Source organism: Camelus ferus, chromosome X (assembly GCF_009834535.1).
Source record: "Camelus ferus isolate YT-003-E chromosome X, BCGSAC_Cfer_1.0, whole genome shotgun sequence".
NCBI classification, from domain to species: Eukaryota; Metazoa; Chordata; class Mammalia; order Artiodactyla; family Camelidae; genus Camelus; species Camelus ferus.
In genome coordinates, this window is record NC_045732.1 from 62,666,391 (window position 1) to 62,690,624 (window position 24,234).

The 24,234-nt window shown below is 34.4% G+C and overlaps 1 protein-coding gene and 1 long non-coding RNA gene across 2 annotated transcripts in view; both read left to right on the plus strand.

Annotated features, from left to right (window-relative positions):
- DIAPH2 (diaphanous related formin 2) overlaps positions 1-24,234 on the plus strand; it is a 780,329-nt gene that overhangs the window by 149,326 nt on the left and 606,769 nt on the right. The gene's annotated exons all lie outside the window — the stretch shown is intronic.
- LOC116662125 lies at positions 1,542-22,661 on the plus strand. The gene is made up of 3 exons (XR_004318109.1): positions 1,542-1,554; positions 1,894-1,896; positions 22,555-22,661. It is a non-coding gene; the product is annotated as an uncharacterized LOC116662125 (long non-coding RNA).

Below are 24,234 nucleotides of genomic sequence, written 5' to 3' on the forward strand. Positions count from 1 at the left end.
TAGGCACTGAACAATTCAAACACCATTAGGAAATGGTTCCTGTGCTTTCAAGCTTTTTCAAGTGTCTCACTGGTCAAAATGATCAAATTGGTCAAATTGACCAAATTGACCAATTTACCAAAACTTAAAGAAACATTCTTAAAATTATTAAGTGACCATATTCTTATTTTGAATGCATTCATGTCAGATAACTGCACTTAAAGTGAATGCAGCACTTTTTGGTAGGTGTTCAGTTGTCTGAGGTTTTACTTGACTCATTTCCATCTTGTCTTCATAACAGTATTTTGAGCAATATTTGTTCTACCCCAGCTCCTTGCTCCAAATTGGCCTGGGTTGCTAATCCTTAAGAACATGGGGTCTGAATTGCAGAGTGAGGGAGTAGACTGAGTGGAAGACATTGTGTGAGGTCTCCAAAAGCCTCAGTTTCCTTTTGTTCTGCCAATCCATCTACCGAGACTCATTTGAAACTTTAAAAATAATTGACAAAAACATTTCCCATACACCTGGTAAATTCTGCTATTTGATGCCTTCCGTGAATTGCTCTTTGGCAAATAGGCTTTTCTGTGGCTTGTTCTAGAGCCCCTGCTGCCAAAGGGATCCCAATGCAAATAGGAGGTACGATATTACCTATAGCAAGTTTCAGGTCAAAACCTGTCTTAATTAAATCTGATTCTCAAAATAGCCCATTGAAGAGAACAGGGATTATTATCCCTACTTAATGCCTCTTTTTGATACTTGAAGGTTCCGAGAGGCTAAATGGCTTGTGCTCAAAAGGCAATGAAAATCGAGGCGCGGGACTTGACTCCAGTGTTCTGGCTATAAGGCCAGTTAGTGTTTTTCCATTAAGCCATTCTGAAGACACACGCTTTGTATAAATAATTTTATTTTTAGATTTCTGAGGGCTGGGGTGGAGATGGAGGGCAGGGGATGAAAGAATATACTAAAGTTTGCTTAATTGATGACACATTTATGTATACTTCTCTTGTGTAAATCAGTTTTATAAGGAATTATTCTGAGAAGTTTTAAACATTTATTTTTATGGACACAAATTAACTTGGATGCAATCAGTTTAAACAGTATTATTGGATCATGTTATTGTATATGACAGCATTAGATAATACTAAGTTCTAATCCTTTGATTTTTCTAGCTTACAGCCCTAATTCTAGAAGCCCTTTTCAAGTTTTCAGACCTTAGCAGAATCACAGAGTTTTCCTCCTGGTTATCTTAAGACAAAAAGATCACCCTAGGTTCTGTAGGTTCTCACATTAAAGCGAAATTCCCATTAAAACATTCAAATACATTCACTTCAAAAATACCTATACTGCTAAATAGATTCACTACTATGTCTTACTATTCCCTACTTTAGGACTTTACTTTTCAGAAATAGCTGTAAAACTTTCTTAAGCATTATGAATGTAGTATTTCTTGAACCCATCTTAAAACAGTTGCTATTTTCTATATCTGTTATTATAGCTTCAAAAATGGGTTAATTGCACTTCAGGACTATAGCATTTTATTGGTTTTACTTTTTGAAAGCTGCTTTATGTTTTATAGTTTAATGGAAGATAAGTCAGTCACATGTGATATTGTGCATATACTAGATTTAAGTGTTTGGTGCTTGCTTTTGACAACTAAGTAAAGAAGATCTATATACTAGCTCTAGATTTATTTTTGAAATTGAAAAATCGTGCTTTTAAAATTATTGTGGGTAGCTTTGGTTTGTATCATAGTACACCAGCACTAATACATTACTGTGTCACCTTATATGATCTATGAAAATATTAGGTACTACAGTATTGGTGAAATTTTATTTCTCCCTGTATTCTTATTCAATTTAATCCAAAGCTAAGTCTTTCTACTGGTACTAGATATTTCCTTTACATCACAATGAGAGAGTCTAATAATCTTGTACGAAAATTTATATCGAAAGCAGCAAAAATACAAATGGCCTCATTTATCTTTTCAGTTAAAGGAAATGAAAATGTGCAAAGTAGTGACATGCAAACCTTATTTTCCTTGCCTAGCATAGCTTGTTCTGTTATGGGTTTTCTATGAACATACTTTGAAATGAAATGCCATTAGTTAAAAAACAAAAAAAAAAAAAATCAAAAATCCTAACCAAGTGGCCAGCTCCAAACCTCATCTTTGTATTTTAGGTATGTCTCAGATGCATCTGAGGCAAAAATTGAGGTATTGAGTGAATATTTTATTTCATAGCAGTTATCTTTTTTTTTAAGCCTACGCATCCTTCTGAACTCTTAAAATTTTTAATATAATGTGTGCTACATTCTACATTTTTAATTTCTTAAATTTTATATTTTATGAGTAGTCCCTCTTTCTGTTGTTTAGAATATCTTTCTAAGGTAATTAGAAATTTATGTCTTCTCAGGTTTTCTCTGAAATGCTGGTACAGTCGGATGTTTTTTTCTTCATTTAATCAATTGGAGAAGATAGTAGTATGATTAAATTCATGATGGAATTTATTTTATCCAAATTAGAACCGAGAGCTGAGGTTCTAGCTTTGACATTAAAACCCCAAACATTAATACTCCTCAAATTAGGTTGGGTTTATTATGTATGTAGATTATGAGAGCAAGGTTTATATAGCTTTCTGGTTTCTAAATAAATATGATCCATATTGAAATAGGAATATGTTTTGTTGTGTATTCACTTATTGAATATACATTTTTCCATTGCATATTGTGCAAGCAGACGCAGCAGTAGACAAGTATAGCATGGTCCCTATCCTCATGAAGACAGGGGAGACAGATGTAAAGCCAATATTCATTTTAATTATCCTAAGTGCTTCAACTAGACATCCAGGAGATTAGAGGAACCTAGTTTGGGAGCTTTGGGAAAGCATCCCTGAGGAACTGATATTTAAGCTGAATCTTTAATGATGAGTAAGGATTAGATAATCAAAGAAAGTGGGAAGAATATTTTTCAATGTGGGCAAATTAGAGTCTAATATTTAAAAAAATATATAAACAGAATCTGAGATGGAGGATAATCAAAGCTAAGAATTCAAGTTGTTTAAACACTGTGAGCTCCAGAACAGCATGGCAATAACAAAATATGCCAATTTTAGAACCTTGTTAAAGATGAATCTTACTGGATGTAGATTTGATTTCAAATGAAGCTCTGGGACACACTGAGGTTCAAGTGCCTGTAACTGGAATATTGGGAAGGACATGTGGTAGCCAGCCAAATATCAGTGGCTAGTTTGACTAAGAACAGATTGTGGAAAAACAAATACTTAATGAAAAATGCTCCATTAACCTATGTGTGTATGGAATGGAGGGGGAGGAGAGATCAAAACATGAGAGATGTTTCTAAGAAGCCACTGGGATATTGAACTCTCCATGTCATTTAATAAGCAGACTAGCCACAGCTGGGTGTGTGACCTTTTGACCCAAGTGACTCAGAATCGAAGTGTTTACCTCATCCAAAAGTAACTTTGGATACTTTTCATCCAAAAACAAATTTCAGCGTGTCTATTCTAGGTAACTATATGCTTGGGCCCTCTGGGGAATCAGAGGTGTCCTATTAGCTGCGTTCAGATGCCCCAGTTCTCACGAAGTTAAATCAGTTGTATGGCTGCGAAATAAGTTAGCAGAAGATTTAAAAATAGAATTCAGGTGTTTTTTTTTGTTTGTTTTTAATCACCTTTTCTTTCTGTGGGGCTCTCTTACTGTAGTGGTACTGTCTTTAAAGTTTGTGTTGTTTTTCAGTAGCACAGGTCCTAATTAGTTAGATTTGTATACTTCAGAAGAGTTGAATATTTATTCTAAGATTTTTTTTTTTTTTAAAAAGGAGGAAAAAAAGCTTGTTCAGAGGCAGAGAGGGGAAAACCCAAGAAATGTTCCAAAAATTCAAAGCTGCTGTACCTCCTCCACTCTTTTAGCAAGTATTTATTGAGTGTCTCTTGTGTGTGGTGTTGAAAGGTTAGCCTTAAGAAACAAGAAACATGGTCTTTGCACTTGAGGAGGTTTCAATATAACCAGTGAAACGAAAGGTATGCACATTCTCACCAGACCATGAGATGGAAATAGCAAGTATCCTTCTGAATTCAGGGTGGGTTTTGTTTTGTTTTGAAATTAGGGAGAGATTGAAAATACTTGCCTTGGTATTTCATTTCTGATGTATTATCCATGAATATAATGTGAGTGCTCTTTGAGTATACACATTATGGCACTTGTTGGAACTTCTGCAGGTTTATTTACATTATCTGCAGGTGTGTATTCTTTCCATTTTTATAGGAAAGGGTGAAAAATACACTCAAGAATAATAGTTACCTCATTTAAAAAAAACTGTTCAGAAATTACCAATTATTACTTTAACCCAAACGTTTATCATAGTGGTGCAAGTTCCCAAGTACTATTTCTAGAGCTACTGTCTATTTTCAAAGAAACACTGAAAAATCCATTTAAATTACAGATTTCTAAAATTTTTCCTGTAATGTATGTTAAATGTCCATAGAAAAATCTGTCTCTTAAAGGTACCACAGCACGTAATCTTAAGTGTAAGACTGATTTATTGAATAAATTTCATGTTTATTAAAAGTTAGGCTGATACTATTGTGTAGTGAGACATTTCTTCTCATTCCAGCAACCAAATGTCTTTTTAAAAAGGCTGTGGCATGGTATAGAAAGAAACACTGACCAAGAGTAGCCAAAACACCTGAATTATGTTGCTTCCAGTGTTAAGCTGCGTGCATTCAGAAGCACACTCAGCTTGCTTGGACCTTGCTTTCTTTGTTCTGATCTTATTTGCCCTGAATATCACACATGGGTGTTCTGAGAATTAAGTAGCATAATATATGTGAAAATGTTTATAAGTTATAACTTGCTATATATATACATACATATATATATGTACATATATAGTCAAGTAGGCCTCTTATATGAAAGCTAAGCTAAAAGTATTTTTACCCAGTAGAGGGAGTTAACCATATGCATGTTACAAAAAACATCTCAATTTCTCCTCCTCTTAAAATGATTTCTTATGTCACAGGAAATGTATGAAGTGTATACACATAAGAATTCTTTTTTGTTGATGTACCAAGGATGAAATCTTTGATGAATACGAAGCACAATAGTTTACTTTCACTTCTCTCTGCTTTTGTTGACTGATATGAAGATTGATTAATACACTAAGAAAAACTTGAAAAATAACTCTAAAGACAAAAGAACCCTAGACTAGAAGTCAGAGAGGCTGGAATCACATGTGTTGTTTTGTCTCATCTTCTAGTTGAAGGCTGGAATTTTGAGAGTCAGGATGAGCAAGGGGGTCATTTGCTGACTATGTACCTAAATTGAATATTAAAATTTTAATTTAACATTTAGTAAAGTGATTTGCTTTCAATGGCAATTCTTTATGACAATAGTAACCAGTTATAGAACACAATGCAGTGGTTAAGATGGTAAAATTTTTGTTATGCGTATTTTACCCAAGTAAAAAAAAGGACACAATGAAAAAGATCACATTCCAAATAGTAATAAAGTACAAGATGACTTGAATGAACTTAACAGGAGATGTATATAATCTACATAGATAAATTTACATCACTTTAAGAGCTATAGAATAAAGACTATAATAAATGTAAAGACAATACAATTCTAGATGGGATGAAAAAAGACCATAAAGATAGAAGTTTCTCTTTTTTATTTATACATTTAACAGAATTATAATGAAATAAAAATAGGCATTTTAACTGAATCTATTGAATATAACAAAATTATGATACATATGGACAAGGAAACTGGCAAGAAAATAAAATACCATTTTGAGAACCAGGGGTAATATTTTAGTGGTGGGGAACTATCTCGTAAGAAGTTACAGCATGGAAATTTTAAAAAGAAACATACTGTATTACTACACACGTTCATGTAGGTAAGTAGGAGTAAAAAGAAAGTGCATAATATGATAGATTGGTAAATAGAGAGAGGAAGGAAAGGAAGAAGGAAGACAGAAAAGAAAGGAAGGAAGAAAGAAAGGAAAGAAAGAAATAGTATTTTGTAAGGATGTAACATAAGGAGAGGAGATAAGCGTCCCAACAACATTCATTAATCTGCCTATAAATCTCGGAGGAAAGAATAGGTCCATAACTCATTGTATACTAAACTGAAAGAGTGATTAAAAGTAAATAACAAAGTGAAAACTTTGTAAGCTTTGAAGTAATTAAAGTTACAAAAGAAAAGCTTTACTCCTTTGTATAAATAAAAGCTAAACTGTATGGAGAATATAAAAAATAAAGCACTGGGAAAATATTTACAAGTTTATCACACAAGGGATTAATATTGCTAGAATCTAAGCACTGCATAGAGCATAATGGAGGCATTTACGTTTGGATAGATAAATCTATAAAAGAAATAAACAATTCACATAAATGGAAATAGAATCAGTAAATTGGGGAAAAAATCGAACCTACCAACTGAGAAATGCAAATTTTGAAAATGAGGTATCATTTTCCATCTATTCAATTGGAACAATAAAAGTGACATTACCTAATACAGTGAAATTTGTAACATCGCTTTATTGTGCTGGTAGCTTTAAGTCTGTTTGAAAAGCAATCTGACAGAATATACAAAATGCTTATACCCTTTGACCCCTGTTATATAGTGCTTCAGAGAATTTCTCCTGAGGAAGTTATCCAAAAGAAGGAAAAAGTGATTCCTTGCAGGATTGTTCATATGAATGGAAAATCGAGGTGGATCGAAACCTTAATTCCAAGAAGAAGGGAATGCCTAAGTTATGGGCCTAATTCTTAGGAGAATATTGTTTAGGCAGTAAAATGACTTGTAGAGGATGTGTAGAAAAGTGAAAACATTCTTCTGATACAATGGTTAAAAGAAGTTATGTGAGTGGCATGATGTATGCTTTCAGCTGTGTAAGATGTGAGCATATAATCAAAGAGTAGATGACAATGTAAAAACTAGTGTTTGTTACGATGAGATTTTTAAGGACATTTTTTTTTTTTAACATTCTCATTGCCAAGCTTGTTTTTAAGAAGATACTGAGAAAAATGGGGATGGCACAAACTTCTTTTTAAAATTTTTTTTTTCTTGAAGTATAGCTGATTTACAATGTTGTGTTAATTTCTGGTGTACAGCATAGTGATTCAGTCATTCATATATATACATATTCTTATTTCAGATTCTTTCTCATTATAGGTTATTACAAGGTATTGAATATAGTTCCCTGTGCTATGCAGTGGGACCTTGTTGTTTATCTATTTTATACATGGTAGTTTGTATCTGCTAATCCCAAACTCTAATTTATCCCTCCCCGTCTTCCCTTTTGGTAACCATAAGTTTGTTTTCTATTTCTGAATCTGTTTCTATTTTGTAAATGAGTTCATTTGTCTCATTTTTTTAGATTCCACATATAAGTGATGTCATTTGGTATTTGCCTTTCTAGGAGAATGGCACAGACTTCTAAGGGTAATGTTAGAAAAGCTATAGTGTGCTGCTCAACAACTTGTACTGATCTTGTTCTGCAGACCAGGAGCCACTTGCAGTGTTTTGCATGTATTCTCTCATTCTGAATGTTTGAAAGCTGAAAAGAGAGAAGGTTTAGGCAAGACGTACATGTCTCTGAATCACTGAAGCGCTGTCATAGGAAAGCACAATTAGAACAGTCTTCTTTTATTCCAACGAGGTAATAAAAAACAAAAACAACTATTATCAACACTGTCGAAATTATAGGAAAACATCTTGACTTAATGGGTAACAAAACAAAACAGAAACAAACATCCGTGTGTTCCTCCTTTTGTATTCTCCACCTTGGGAAATGGGCTCCGCCATCCATCCAGATGCCTAAGCCAGAAACTTGGCATTCATTCTTTTTTTTTTTTTTTAATTGAAGTATAGTCAGTTACAATGTGTCAATTTCTGGTGTATAGCATACTGTTCCAGTCATACATACACATACATATATTCGTTTTCATATTCTTTTTCATTAAAAGTTATTACACGATACTGAATATAGTTCCCTGTGCTATACAGAAGAAAAATTTAAATCTATTTTTATATATGGTGGTTATCATTTGCAAATCTCAAACTCCCAAATTTATCTCTTCCCACCCTCTTTCCCCCAGGAACCATAAGACTATTTACTATGTCTGCAAGTCTGTTTGTTTTGTAGAGGGGTTCATTAGTGTCCTCTTCTTTCTTTCTCTCTTTCTCTTTCTCTTTTAGAGTCCACGTATGAGTGATATCAGATGGTATTTTTCTTTCTCTTTCTGGCTTACTTCACTTAGAATGATGATCCTGAGGTCCATCCATGTTGCTGCAAATGGCATTATTTTATTCTTTTTATGGTTGAGTAGTATTCCACTGTGCGTATATACCACAACTTTTTTATCCAGTCATCTGTGGATGAACATTTATTGGCCTTCATTCTTGACTCCTTGCCCTTCTTCATTCTCAACTTCCAATCCGTTAATACATTCTTTTGATTTGGACTGCTCAAATATTTCCTGAGCTCATTCTTGCCTTCCCATTCCCAGTGTCACTTTCCCAGGTCATTACCCTCTTCACTTAGATTATACCACCAGCCTCCTATCTCATCTCTTTTCTTCCAGCCTTGTGTCTTCTTCTTTCACTCTCTACACAAATGTAAACATGTCACTTCCCAGTTTAAAAATCCTCCGTGATTTCACTTTGCAAAATAAAGTCCTAACCCTTTACTGAGGCTTTCAAGAGACTTCAGGCCTTAGCCTGTATTTACTTTATCAGTGCCTACGCCCCAGCAAGTAAATTCATTCTCTCTCCCTCTCTTTCTCTCATGCTCCCTTTCTTTCTCTCTCTATCAAAAACATTTTATTTTTCCCCATCACTGAGTCTTCACAGTCTTTCCCTCACCTGTCAAAACTCACACAACCTTTGTCCTATGTTCTCCAGTTCCTGCTTAGCCTTCATGAAGATTTGGACATTCTTCTTCCATGAAGCCTATGTGGATATCTGGTTGGGTCCTTCTGGGTTCCCACACAACCCTATGCTATTCTCTTTCTACTCACATTACTAGAAAGTAAGGACCACCCAAGTAGAGCCCATTGTCTACTTGGTTTACCCCCCAGATCCTCAGTTTCACTAGACTGGGCCCATAGGAGCTGCTCAGTATGTATTCATTGAATGAAACTCTACAGTTTTGGCTTATAGATTATCTTGTAAACTCCTTATGATTTATATTTTTAACTTCCAATTTGAGCACTGTCTTCTTAATCATGAGTTCATTAACACTAAGCAGAAATGCCACACATAGAACATCTTCAGTAACGGTTTGAAAGGAATGACTAACTCAGCAGTTGAATGAATGAATCATTGTAATAGTGACATCTCAGTGAGGTTAATAAGCATTCTTCCTCTCTTTAAGTTCCATGAAGGCAAAGACTGTCTCGTTTGTCTCTATTTTACCTACAGTACGTAACGTAGTGACTTATATATAGTAGACACTCAGGGAATAATTACCTTGAGTTCCCAAGATTGAACATTAGCTAGAAAGTTCCAACTAATACTAGTGTTAATTAGTTGATTTTGACCAGGTCTGGAGTTTGAATTTTAGCTTGATTTCTCTGTATATTTATGTATGAGTGCATATATGCTTGGTCATGTCAACATTCATTATTTAAAGGTAGAATACTGATTTCATATTCATTTATAGTAATTAGTGACCATGAAAATGATGCCACCACCCTACAAACCGCCAGAATTCTCTTCTCTTTGTTAGGTTGTTGATTTCTTTTATTGTGGCTGTTTTTGTGTTGATCTTGCAAAGAACCCTGGGTTGCTCTGTAACTTTTAAGGCAAACTCCAGGGCTTGTCCTAATCATCACTGTGTAATCAGTGAGAGTGTATTAGGATTTGAGAAAGAGTTTTTACCTGAAGGAAATATGTATGGGAAGCTGTTTATGGGGAAGGTCAATTTTTTTTTCTTTCTTTTCTGCTTGGGCATAAAACTTCAGGTGATATGTAATCTGTATTCCTTCACTTCCTCCTCCCCTAATCAATATGTTTTACTTATAAATATCTGCCTAGAAAGATGTGTCTTGAGGCCTATTTTAACAAACAGAAGGTGACACATATTTGAATAAACATCATCTTAGTGATCAAGATTGAAAAGGTACAAATCTTTTTGGTTTGAAGCAAGAGAGATTGTACCTGCTTTGTTAGGAGGGAAGGGTTTTCTTTTGTGCTCTCAATTTTCTTCATTCCTTTCTAAATTTTTTTCCTGTACTGTTTTATGTCTCTCCTTTATTATTATTTATTGTATTCTTTCTTCCCTTATCTCTTTTATTCTCACCTTTTGTTTATTCCAACCCTATACCTATATATATGAGAAAATTCAACCAAAACAGATGGTAGAGCTTTCTTTTTAAAATAATATTTAATGTATTTTAATTACAAAAGTAATAATCTTAAATTTAGAAAATGTGGAAACACAGCAAGTTTTAAAGAGGAAAATGTAAATCTAAAATTCTATTACTCCAGGATAATTACCATTACCATAGATTCATTTAGATGATAGAAGCATTTTTACATAATTGAAATCATACTTACAAAGAGTTTTATATCTCATTTCACATAACATTGACTCAAAATTATCTTTCCACATCATGAAAATATCTTAATGGCTGCATAATATTCCATTTTAAGTAGATGCCATAGTGTACTCCTTAATTTCCCTACATTTGATCTCTTAAAAGTGTTTACACATTTCCCTTTTTAAAAAATGATGTCTTGAATATCTTAGAGCATAAAGCTTGATCTGCAATTCAGATTATTTCCTGTGATAGATTCCTAGAAGCAGCATTACTACGTCAAAGAGAATGTATACTGTTTTTTGAGACTCTTGGTTCTTCTTACCAGATGGCTTTCCAGGAAGATTATGCCAAGCCTCCATGTTGCTCCCAGCATTTTTAAAGAATTTCCATCTTATCACACGGGCAGGGCTTTTTAGTTGCTTTAATTGTATTCTGTGTTAATAAGTGCGTAATTTCTGTATAGCTGTGTGTACTGCATTATCAAATTAATCCATTAAACAAAGTACGTTATTTTATGTACACACTTTAATCTTACACAGTTTAACACAGGCAGTAGTTCCATGATATATTTTTTTCTACACTTGGAATCTTTTTCTGTGCTGGGTCATTACTCTGTGATATTGCAGTACTCTGTTAAATCCCCAAACTAAAGCAATTAATTTTTTTTCCAAGTTCTGTATCTTTGTGGCCTTGACAACTGAGCCTGTACCTTGGAGGATAAGTGATCCTGGACTGTATTTTAGGACAACGAGAAGAGCCAAAGGCATGAGAGAGAAAGACTAATGGATAGAACACTGGACTAGAAATCAGATGCCCTAGGTTCTCTTCCCAGTTCCATTTGTCATTGTGTATCATGGCCAAATTTGATTAAAGAACTTGACCAATCTGTAAAACGGGGATAATATGTCTCACCTTGCAGGCATGCTAGAGGGATTAATGCAGTATTTTTTTCCCTAATACATTTTGTGTTCTTCCAAGAGTTCCAACACTAGAGATCAAAAACTAAAATCAATGTAAAATTTGAAAGTAGAAGTTAATTTTTATACTTTCAAACTTTCATATTCCCAGTTTAGTTTATTAACTTCAAGCCTTTACTGGTTACTTATACAAAGTATAGTATTTCTCCAAAAGTGGTAAAAAGTGATATTGGGTTTATGAACGATTAGTTTCTACTTTATAACTTACAGCATTTTACACATGTTCTTTTGTATTTATCATATATTACATTAAAATGAAAGTAGGAGAATCAGTTCTTTAAAAAAAAAAACCCCACCACAAGTTAATATGGTGAGTCTAAAAATAGTATAAAAGTATTTTGTTTTACTATTTAAGAACTGGGCTATGAAACAGTGGCATGAGAAAGAATTTCTATATCCTCATTGCTTGAATCTGTCTTTTCTCCTAAATTTAGCAGTTCTGTCTATAAATTGTTCTTCTCTTTACTAATCTAGAATGAATATTTTCTTAAAATAGTGGAAATTTTGAGATGAGTTGGAAGAATTAGGTGACACATTTAAATAATCCCTAAGCCTCATTTAGAAATTTTCATGAAAAATTGCCCTGGGAAAATAAATGCTATGTAACCTGACTTTGAGCTCCTGGCAGACAGGGGCTGTGTCTTAGACATCTTTGCATACCCAGTGTCTAACACATAGTAGATTCTTAGTAAATGCTTAGTGAAGAAATTAATCTGCTGGTTGACATAAAAAATAACAGCAATGCATAAAGGTCATCTGCTTCCAAGAAAAATAATATACTTTAAGAGCTAAAACATTCTTTGAAATAATTAATATCTTAGGTGAAAAGAATATTTCACACAAATACCGCAATTTTCTAAGAATTCAAAGCATTAAACCACTCTTCAGAATTCACATTTCTGATGTAGAGGCTATGCTGGATGCGAATATTTCAGATTGGTTCTCTTTTGACCACCAAGAAATCATACTTTGCATAAAGCCATTCAAGTAATTATTTTCTGGGAGAAGAGGAGCACTTTTGCTCTTTAATATTTGTTTAATTTTTGCTTTCATGGCCTTAGCCAGTTTGATAGTGGATCTGTAGCAATTTTTAGTATTCCAGGAGAAATTCTCTTTTTGAATACTTCAGAATGTCAGTAATGTTCCAAATAGTTTTAATTTGGGGCGCCATATTTAGTGGTAATTGCATCTATCATTTTGTTTGAATTGTCTCAAATTGGTTGTGAGATGTACATCAGCAAATTTCCCAGTGTATATAATATTTCTCATAAAAATGCTTCCTCCCCCATGCAGATGTGTGTGCGTCAGTAAATGAAGAAGCACAGTGGAGGAAAGGAGCCCCCTCCCCCATCCCAGGATTTTGTAAATTTCTGGGAATAGAAAGTATATCACACATTGAATGACAGATATATTTCTGAAGAAGTAAATAAACTATTACAAGAAAGTCACTGCCCTTGGGGAAGTCTACTGAATGAGTAAAACTTACAGTGGCTGGTGGATGAAGGGAAGGATTACTGAGAATAATAATGGAGCAGTAAGTAAACTCTAGAGTAAGTAGTATGTTTACCTCGGGAATCTATGCAAGGACAGCGAATAAACTGAAAATTTGCCAAGTCATGTGGGACTCAGGATCTCAGTGGAATATTGCTTTTGGGGAGAGACTTATGCTCTCAGGGATGTGTGTTCTTCTACCTCATTTTTTGTCTTGCTATTGACCACTCTTTCTCATGGGCCCCAGGCAATATCTTTATTCCTTATTTTGTCCCAGAACTGTGGAATGTTCAAGTTACAAGTGCCCTTAGAGACCGTCTTCTAGCCCCACATCCTCATTTTCATAAGAGGAGGAAACAGATTCACCCAGAGAACCTGTAGATGTCTCATGGCAGAAAGCATTCTGTGACGGAGCAAGGCCGTAACTTCTCCAGTTAGTGTCCCTCTTTAGCATGCTGCCTCTTTAGTATTATTACTGGTTTTGTGCGTGTGTGTGTATGTGTGTTTAATCACTATTTTTGTTAAATGGAGGTACTGGGGATTGAACCCAGGACCTCATACATGCTAAGCACACTATCAGCGAGCTATACCCTCCCTTCTGGTGCTGTGTTTATTTATTTATTTTTTTTAATTTTTATTTATTTTAAAGAGGGCGATATTGAGCATTTTTTCATGTGCCTTTTGGCCATGTATGTCTTCATTGAAGAATTACTTGTTTAAGTCTGCCCATTTTTGGATTGGGTTGTTTGTTTTTTTGTTCAGTTATCTACTGTGGTCTTGAAGGGCTGTTTTTTGTTTTTTTGTTTGTTTGTTTTTGGGGGAGTTGGTATTGTGTTTTAATTGACAACTTAGTCTAACAAAATCTCTCACAACATATTCTGTGTATCTAAAATGACACATGTGGGATGCCCACAGGTCAGATCAAATGGACCGATTTATGGATCCTAGAGTGATGAAAAAGGAGGGTTCACCTACAGGTCTGTGTAAGATCAGGAATCTAGAGATTTGTTTCCAGGAGTCATAGAGTGTAAAGCTTTCTAAAAGTAAGGGAATCTGACTGAAGGTGAGAAGTTTGTTCGCATTGCCGGTTAGTGAGCGTATTCGATATATATATACCATGCAGTATTTCAGGGAAACGTATGACAAATTCTTTTATGAAATTTGCATCTCATGAAAAATCACACGTAACTCATCTACTTTCCAAATCTGGTGTGCATCTGTGTTTCTGTGTATGTGTATTTTTTGTGTATTTAAACAACAGAGTTGAAAGCTCTTACTGTGTATCCATCCATCCATTCGTTTATCCAACAAATATTAAAGAGTATCTCCTGTGCTCTAGGCACTATGCTGTGGTCTGGGGATACAGCCCATAAGAAGAGAGACAAAGCCCTTGCTGTCATAAGATTTATTTTAGTGAAGGGGGACAGGTAATCCACAGGTGAATAAACAAAGAATATACCAAATAGTAATAAGAGCCCTCAAAAGGCAGAGTGATGTGAGCTTTTAGGATGCTGTGCTGTGTTGTATAGGATGGCTAGAGAAAGCCTATGTGAGGAGGTGGTATCTGAATAATAGGAAGGAGATAACCACACACATACATACATATTCAGCAAAAGGGCTTTCCAAGCAGAGGGAATAACACATGCAAAGGCTCTATGTGGGAATGGGCTTGGGGTGTTTGAGTGCCAGATAAAAACCCAGCATGGCTGGGAAGTAGTCGATAGGGATGGGGATGGAGTCAGATGAAGTCGTCAAGGTAGGTAGGGGCAAAATCACACAGAGCTTTGTAGACCCCAGCAAGGAGTTCAAATGGACCAAAGTTGGGATCTCTGCTACTTCCTAGCTGTGTGACCTCAGATATGTTTCTTACCTTCTGTGACCTTCAGTTTTCTCATTTGTAAATTGTGGATAATCCTACCTCTTCAGGGTTGTTTACAAGGAGGAGGGTAAGTGTTAAGTGTATTAGTACAGTGGCTGGCAATGCAGTAAGCTCAAGACTTTGGATGTTGATGATGATGATGATAAGACAAGCAATAAACATCCATTGCATACCTAACTATGTCAGGCACAGTACTGGACACTTTACATGTATTTATATCTAAATCCTCAAAACAATTCTGTAAGATATAATGAAAGTCAGAAAAATTGTTACTTGTACAGTTAAACAGTCCTAAGCAGCAGACACTAGATTCAAAATCAAATCTCCATGGCTCCAAAGTCCGTTTCCTCCCACTGTATTAAGGGAGTAAACCAATTATAATGCATTGGTTGGTTTTGTATGGAAATGGAATTTGTGATGATACATGCTTTTAGAAATGAGATCAGCATTTGATATTACATGAATGTTTCTTGCCAGGCAGGAACTTTAATGCCTGTTCAGAATCCTTTCAATGCTTAGGAATTCTTAGGAGTCTTGTTCCGCCTAGAAACTCTTACTGTCTTCTTTAACTAAGTGGATCTGCCTAACTATGAATACTTGCCAACAATTTGCCACAACTTTTGAAGAAACCTAAGGAATCTTCAGGTTTTTTGTTTTTGCAAGATTTCTTATGTTTTCCCAAAGACAGACATCATATAGTAGCCTCTTCTTTGCCCTTAATTGTACTAGTTGGAAATGTCAGAATAGTGCGTTAACCTGTTGAGCTCCCGATGGCTGACTTTTTGGGGGTGTTTTGCTTTGTCTCGTTTTGTTTAAAGGAACGTAGAACTGGCAGCGGAGCCCTCTGACTGGTGTCAGATTTGGGTAGTGTAAATTGTTGTGTTTGTAGAGTCAACACACACTTTTAAAAAAAATCACGTGTTGCACTTTTTATTCTCTGCTGTACAAAACCCTCACTGACTATATTTGATAAGTTGAAAGCATCATTCACTTTGTGAAGATGTTCAGAAAGAAATTCCTGATTATCTTAACTGTGGAAGAGATTTAATGTTGATGTTTTACTTTGGGTAGTAGAAGAAGGAAATGAAAGCTTTTAGAGAGGTGTGTGTGTATGTATGCATGTTGAGTTACTTAAGAAGTAAATGACATGCTAAAATAATAAACTATTGAATGTGGACCATGAAAAAAGGTTGTTTTTAGAAAAATTATTTTGATGAAACAGGAATGTGGGTCCTTATGATCAAATTCTCAACTTAGGTCTTGAGAGGTAAGGATGCTACCAGGTGAAACAGATGGTTGGTAATACCAGCAAACGATGCCGTCATATTGAGTAGTATGATACTGCTGCTTCTATTGGCGAAACCTCTGTTAACATGATGTATAGACCTTCTGAGCCAGAACATTGCACTTTTATTTTAAAAAATCCCTATGAAGACTACATGCTCAAGCACTAGCTCAGTATTCTTATCAGGCTGTTCTTTCAAGTTAGTTTAGGGCGTTGAGCAAGCAATGTTTTGTGACATTTGTTGTATACTATTTGAGAAGAAGAATTGATTCTCAGGCAGCATAGATGAATTATTTATCACAAAATATCTTGAATAACCTGTAAATCCATCACTACTGTAGAAAATGCAAACAAATGTTTGACTTTGTTAGGTAAAATCAGGTTTTTGAAATGAAAGCAAAAAAGATCAACTTCCAGGTATCCTTAGAATTTACATAAACAAACCTAAACAAATCATTTCTCTTTTAACCAGAAGACTGTCCTATTGAAATACTATTTTGATCCCAAAGATGTCAGTTTCTTTAATTAAACTGAATTTTTATGGACTGGCTGGTTTTATTGTAAATAAATTGTCATTTTTAATGTTGCAATAATTTTTTAGAGGCCGATCACAACAAGGGAAAAGGGAGTATTCAATTACATATGTGCAAATTCAAATGGTGTCTCTCTTTCACTCATTCTTGTCGAGCTATGAAATACTCTCTTCTGTGCTTCTTGCTCTCTGCTTCTAAATGCAAACACTGATCAGATTTTCTTACTTGGCCTTGTCTTCTCACTTTGTTTATTTTCTGTGGGAATCTTGAACACCACTTTCTCAATACTAATATGGTGGCACTGTTGTTCAGTGGTGAAACACACAGGCCTCAGACTTAGGATCAAATTCAGGTTTTTACTAGTAATGTGACCTTGCCCAGGTTTTTGAAATCTCAGTTTCTTGATCTGTAAAAGTGCAAGTAATATTATCACTTAGCTCAGAGAGGCTACCTAAATCTAGGATACATCTTTTTTTTTTTTTTTTGATGTTGTTATATTATATTATTTATTTAATTGAAGTATAGTCAGTTACAATGTGTCAATTTCTGGTATACAGCATAATGTCTCAGTCATACATATATTTATATACACACACACATATATTTGTTTTAATATTCTTTTTCATTAAAGGTTATTATAAGATATTGAATACAGTTCCCTGTGCTATACAGAAGAAATTTGTTTTTTATCTATTTTTATATCGAGTGGTTAATATTTACAAATCTCAAAATCCCAAATTTATCCCTTCCCACCCCCTTCCCCTGGTAACCATAAGATTGTTTACTATGTCTGCGAGTCTGTTTCTGTTTTGTAGAGGAGTTCATTAGTGTCCTCTTTTTACTTTTTCTTTTTTTTCTTTTTTTAGATTCCACATATTGGGATATCTATGGTATCTTTCGTTCTCTTTCTGGCTTACTTCACTTAGAATGACAATCCCCAGGTCCATTCATGTTGCTGTAAATGGCATTATTTTATTTTTTTTTTATCACTGAGTAGTATTCCATTGTAAAGGAATGGGAGAAAATATTTGCAAATGATGCTACTGACAAAGGTTTCCAGAATATATAAACAGCTCATACAACTTAATAACAAAGAAACAGACAACCTATGGAATGGGAAAAAAATTTTGCAAATGAAACCAACAAAGGCTTGATCTCCAGAATATATAAGCAGCTCTCACGACTTAATAAGAAAAAAACAAACAACCCAATCCAAAAATGGGCAGAAGACCTAAATAAGCAATTCTTCAATGAAGACATACAAATGGCCAGTTGGCACATGAAAAATGCTCAATATCGCTAATTATCAGAGAAATGCAAATCAAAACTGCAATGAGGTATCACCTCACACTCTAATCTATCTCAGGTAGAAATCCTTTCCTGAGCATCTCAGAAAAATAAGCAGCCCAACTCAGCATCACCTGAATAAGGTGAACAGAAACTACTAATTTCATAATGCCAGTATTGCTTTCATTAGGCAATTTTTAAGGAAAGTCCTCCTTAAATTAATAGCAAAATAATATATAGTGGCAGCAAACATTAATTGAGTGCTTATTATATACCAGGCATTGTTATTTTACCTGGATTCTTATTTCATCTTTACAACAACCCATTTCGTAGATAAGGAACCTGAGGCCCAAGGAGGTCAAGTAATAACTTGACTAAATTGACACAGCTTTTGAGGGTAAGGAGTATTTCTGAAACTTTTGCCCATTTTTCCTCTTTTTTGTTATAATCCAGCATCGGGAGCATATTGTGCCCCTTTGAAAATAGTTCTGCCCTGTCTTCAGAAAGGAACTCTCTATTTTAGGTTCTAGCCCGTTTCTGACAATTACTTGCTGGTTATATTGTCTCAGACAAGTCATGACTTCTCCATGGGTCAATTTTCACAACTGCGGAAAAGAAAAATGGTTTTAACAATATCTTCCCCTGTTGTTAGATTCAGATGAAAGAGTATATAGGAAAAGTTCTAAAAGCTATTTGTGCTATAGAAATGAAACGCCTTTTTGAAATCTCAATCTGTGAATCTTATTCAGTGCCGAAGACATCGATCCATTTATTTACATGACAATTAGTCATAGATCTTTTACTTTTCTTTGTTTTTCTGTCCTTTGGGTATTGTATTATTGATGCACTATTAATACAGGTAGGCAGGGAATTGAATAAAATTCAAGGTGTTCATTTTGGCTGACAGCACTTAGTAAAATGCTTAGAAGGCTAAGGGTTTCAAAACTATAGGGTAATTTTTTTGTGTGCAAGGAAATTTTCTTTTTTTTCTTTATTTCCTTTACAGTTTATAGCTTCATTACCTACTAAAAAATGTAGTTTCTATCTAGGGTGTAGGAAACATTTATAATCTGCAAAAGTATTATTAAACTGGCTTTGTTACAATGTCTAAAGTCACTCCTAGAATTGGATCTTGAAAGGGTAAAGCAGGGAGGGCAAATACTAAACTCAAAAACTTTATAGTCATTGCCCAACATAACAGATGCTGATAAAGCTTTCCCTGTTCTCATCTTTAAATGATACAATGAAGAAGCTGACTGTGCCAAATATACTGGTTATCCTGTGGCACATTATCATGGGTCAAATTCTGCCCATTTTCTTGTTGCTTTTTGCATAGATGAGCTTTCTCTGTTTGAAACAGAAGCAGGCCTTTTCTCCCTTCATAGGGCAGCAGAAAGAGTAAATGTGTTGCCATTACAAAATAGAGGAAACAGGTGCCTGTAAGGGTACCATGGGTGCCTTTGGCAGCTGGGTCAACCTATGGGCACCTTCTCAGAATCATGTTTTTAAGTGTAAAACATAAACTACCTAGGATTAGAAAGGAAACTAATCATATTAAAATACACTAATCAAATAATGTTTTTAACTTATGACACATTCCAGACAGAGAAACTTAGGTTCGTACAAGAACCTGAACACGGATGTTCACAGTCGTTTTGTACATAATAGATAAAAACTGGAAACAACCCAAATGTCCTCACTGGGTGAATGGTTAAATTACTGTAGTATATCCATACCATGGACAGCTACTCAGCAATAAACAGGAACAAACTGTTGATATGTGTAGGTATTTGCATGAATATCCAGGGCCTTATGCTGTGTGAAAAAAGCTCATGCTAGAAGGTTACTGCTGTATGATTTTGTTTAAATGACGTTCTTGGAAAGACAAAATTATAGAAATGGAAAATAGATTAGTGGTTGCCAGGGGTGGAGGACTGTGGGAGGGATTTGAGTGTGGTTATGAAAGGGCAATGTGAGAGATCCTTGTGGCAGTGGAACTGTTCTGTTACCTTGATTTTGGTCTTTGAATACATGAATCCATAGGTGATCAAATTGCAAAGAACTCAAATATGTGCACGCACATGTGTGCACACACACACAAATAAGTGCAAGTAAAACTAAGGAACTCTCGGTATGATAGGTGGGTTTTCTCAATGTCAATATCCCAGTTGACATTGTAATACAGTTTCACAATACGTTACCACTAGGGGAAAACAAAAGGTTTCTCTCCATTTTTCTTATGACTGGATGTGTATTTACAGTTATCTCAAAGTAGAAAGTTTAATTAAAAATTTGAGACAATAAGGGGTTTCTTTATAAGATTTGTTAAATAACAAGACAAAGTGGCAGCTTGTAGAACTAGGGTAATTTTGAGAAATGATGAGTCTAAGTGATATTTAATATATGGCCACAAATGTGTGTGATGTGATAGGAAAACATCTGTGACTTCTGGCAGTCACAGTGATCAGGTTGTAGGTGCTGCTTATACTACTGTGGTCTGTTGCCTACATTCACAATTGAAAGAGATGCTAAATTTAAGTCAGCAGTTACTGAAAATAAATATGTCATTTTTCCCCTTCCAAGTTTACATACTCCCTGAATTGGGACCCAGGGTTAAGAACTTCCTGGGTTACTTTCTATCTGTTTACATTTCATTATCTGATATATCTCCAGGGCCTCTGTCACATAAAAGATAAATATAATGCTTAAGCTTTCTTTTATCAAGCATGGTGGGTGGTGATAAAGGCTCATAAAAATGCTAGTAGCCACACTTTACAGTTTTAAAGATTTACTTGGTGTCCATTCACTCATATGCACATTGTTCACTATAATTGCTAAATGCTAGTTTTAAAAGGCAAGCATGGATAGATTTTAAGGATGGAATACACTACAAGTTTATTGTATTGGATATGAAAAAGAAACATGTCAGACTGATTGCTTATTATACAGATCGACTAATTGTAAATATTTTAATTAGCTTTCTCTGACAAATCCTTTAATGGTGGTTTAACTTTTCATTGTTAATGTCTCTGAGACTGTCTAGATCAGATAAGGCTGTTGCTTTTTAAGAAATGAAGTTTAGTATTTCAGGATCAACATTCTACTTATTAAAAAAAATCACCCTTTTGTCTCAGTTAATGATAAAAATTAAAAATTATTGTGAATTTAATTGAGTATTGAGTAATTATTTGGTGTTATTATGAAGTATTTTCTTCCTGGCTCTATAAATTAAGCATATGTTTCATAATAGAAGAAATAACAATAGGGCCACAGAATTTAAATATATGTTCAGGGTTTCCTTGTGTACTTGACATTTCTAATAGTACATGTACTGAAAGAATGATTTAAGTGTTCATTCTGTGATGCTCTTGGATTCTATAATATGAGGGTGAAATGCTTAATCTGGTATTTAATATATAAAAGCTTCAATAAGCAAACAGTAAATGATTTCTTGTAGAAAACCTTACACTTTAAACATTTTAGTTAATTGTATTTAAATTAGTTTAGTTAGTCAGATCTTCTTGAGACAAATGGTATGTAGCATCTAAAGGATAATGATGCTTTTACATGGTACCTCTTAATCTCCTTCAACTATTTAACCCGTCCCCCACCCACCCCTACCTGACAACCACCATTTTGCTCTCTGTATCTATGAGTCTGTTTCTCTTTTGTATGTTTGTTTTGTTTTTTAGATTCCACATACAAGTGAAATCATACAGTATTTGTCTTTCTGTCTGGCTTATTTCACTTTGCACAATACCTTCTAGAACCATCTATGTTGTTGGCAATGACAAGAGTTCATTCTTTTTTTATGGCTGAGTAATAGTCCACTGTATATATATACCATATCATCTTTATTCATTCATCTATCAATACACACTTAGGTTGCTTGTGTATCTTGGCTATTATAGATAATGCTACAGTGAACATAGGGGTACGTATATGCTTCTGAATTAATGTTTTCATTTTCTTTGGATATATATACTCAGGAGTAGAAATGCTGGATTTAGGGTAGTTCTGTTTTTAGAACAGTGTGTCTTTCCATCTGTTTGTGTTGTCTTCAATTCTACTTTTAATTTTTTGAGGAAGCTCCATACTTTTTTCCATAGTGGCTGCACCAATTTACATTCCCACCAATACTCCACCAATACTGAGGGTTTCCTTATTTCCCACCAATACTGAGAGTTTCCTTATTTCCAAGTCTTCACCAACACATTGTTATTTTGTCTTTTTGATAGTAGCCACTCCAACAGGTGTAAGGTGGTATCTCATTGTGGCTTTGATTTGCATTTTCATGATTTTTTACTGATGTTGATCATTTTTCCATATACCTGTTGGCTGTCTGTATGTCTCAGAAAATGTCTATTCAAATCCTCTCCCCATTTTTCAATTGGGTTGGTTATTTTTGATATTGAGTTGTATGAGTTCTTTTTACATTTTGGATATTAACCTGTTATGAGACATATCATTTGGAATTATCTTCTAACATTCAGTAGGTTGCCTTTTCATTTTGGTGATGGTTTTCTTTGCTGTGCAAAAGGTTTTAAATTTGATTAAGTCCCATTTGTTTAGTTTTGCTCTTGTTTCCCTTGCTTGAGGAGACAGATTCCTCCAAAATATTGCTAAGACTTATGTCAGAGAGTGTACCGCCTATGTTTTCCTCTAGGAGTTTTATAGTTTTCGGTCTTACATTTAGGTCTTTATTCCATTTTGAGTTTATTTTTGTATATGGTGTGAGAAAATGTTCTAATTTCATACTTTTTTTTTCTTTTTTTTAAAAAAGAAATCAGGGGGATAATTTTATACTTTTAAACCTAGTTGTCTGGTTTTCTCAGTACCACTTATTGGGGAGACTTTATTTTCCTCATTGCATATTCTTGCCTCATCTGTCATAGATTACTTGACCATGAGTGCATGGATTTATTTCTGGACTCTCTGTTCTGCTCTGTTGAGCTGTATTTCTTGTTGTGCCAGTACCATACTGTTTTGATTACTGTAGCTTTGTAGTATAGTCTTAAGTCAGATAGTATGATACCTACAATTTTATTCTTTTGTTCTCAAGATTGTTTTGGCTATTTGGGGGTCTTTTGTGGTTCTTTACAAGTTTTAGGATTATTTGTTCCAGTTCTGTGAAATACGCCATTTGTATTTTGATAGAGATTGTACTGAATGTGCAGACTGCTTTGGGTAATATGGACATTTTAACAATATAATTCTTCTAATCCATGGAGTATGGTATATCTTTCCATTTATTTTTGTTGTCCTCAATTTATTTCATCAATGTCTTGTAGTTTTCAGAGTACAAGTCTTTCACCTCCTTGGTTAAATTTATCCTGATGTATTTTATTCTTTTTGATGTGATGATAAATGGGATTGCTTTCTTCATTTCTCTCTCTGATAGTTTGTTACTAGTGTATAAAAATGCCACAGATTTCTTTATATTAATTTTGTATCCTGCCACTTTACTGAATTTCTTTATTAGTTGTAATTTTTTTTTGATGGAGTCTATGGAGTTTCTCCATATAGTATCATTTCATCTGCAAATAGTGATAGTTTTACTTCTTTTCCATTTTGGATGCCTTTTCTTTCTTTCTTTCTTTTTTCTTCTTCTTTTTTTTTTTTTTTTTTTTTTTTTGCCAAATTTCTATGGTTAGGAGTTCCAGTAGTGTTGAAAAAAAGTGGTGAGAGTGGACATCCTTATCTTATTCCTCATGTTAGATGAGAAACTTTTAGCTGTTCACATTGAGCAGGATGTTAGCTGTGGGTTTCTCATACATGGCCTTTATTATGTTGAGCTACGTTCCCTCTATACCCAGTTTGTTAAGAGTTTTTTTTTTATCATAAATGGGTGTTGAATTTTGTTCAATGCTTTTTCTGCATCTATTGAGATAATCATATGATTTTTATCCTTTGTTAATGTGATATGTCATGTTAATTGGTCTATGAATGTTAAACCATCCTTGTATTTTTGCTTTGTAAGTGATTGCTCCACTACTCTTTATTTATGTTTTCCAGTGAGATTTTTACCTATGTATGTTTTCTTATTATTAATTTTAGTGCCTTTCCTTTTTAGCTTACAGAAGTTCCTTTAACATTTCTTTTAAGGTCAGTTTAGTGGTGATGAATTCTTTTTGCTTTTGCTTATTTGGAAACCTCTTAATTTCACCTTCCATTATGAATAATTACCTTGTTGTGCAGAGAATTCTTGGTTGGCAGTTTTCTTCTTTCACCATTATGA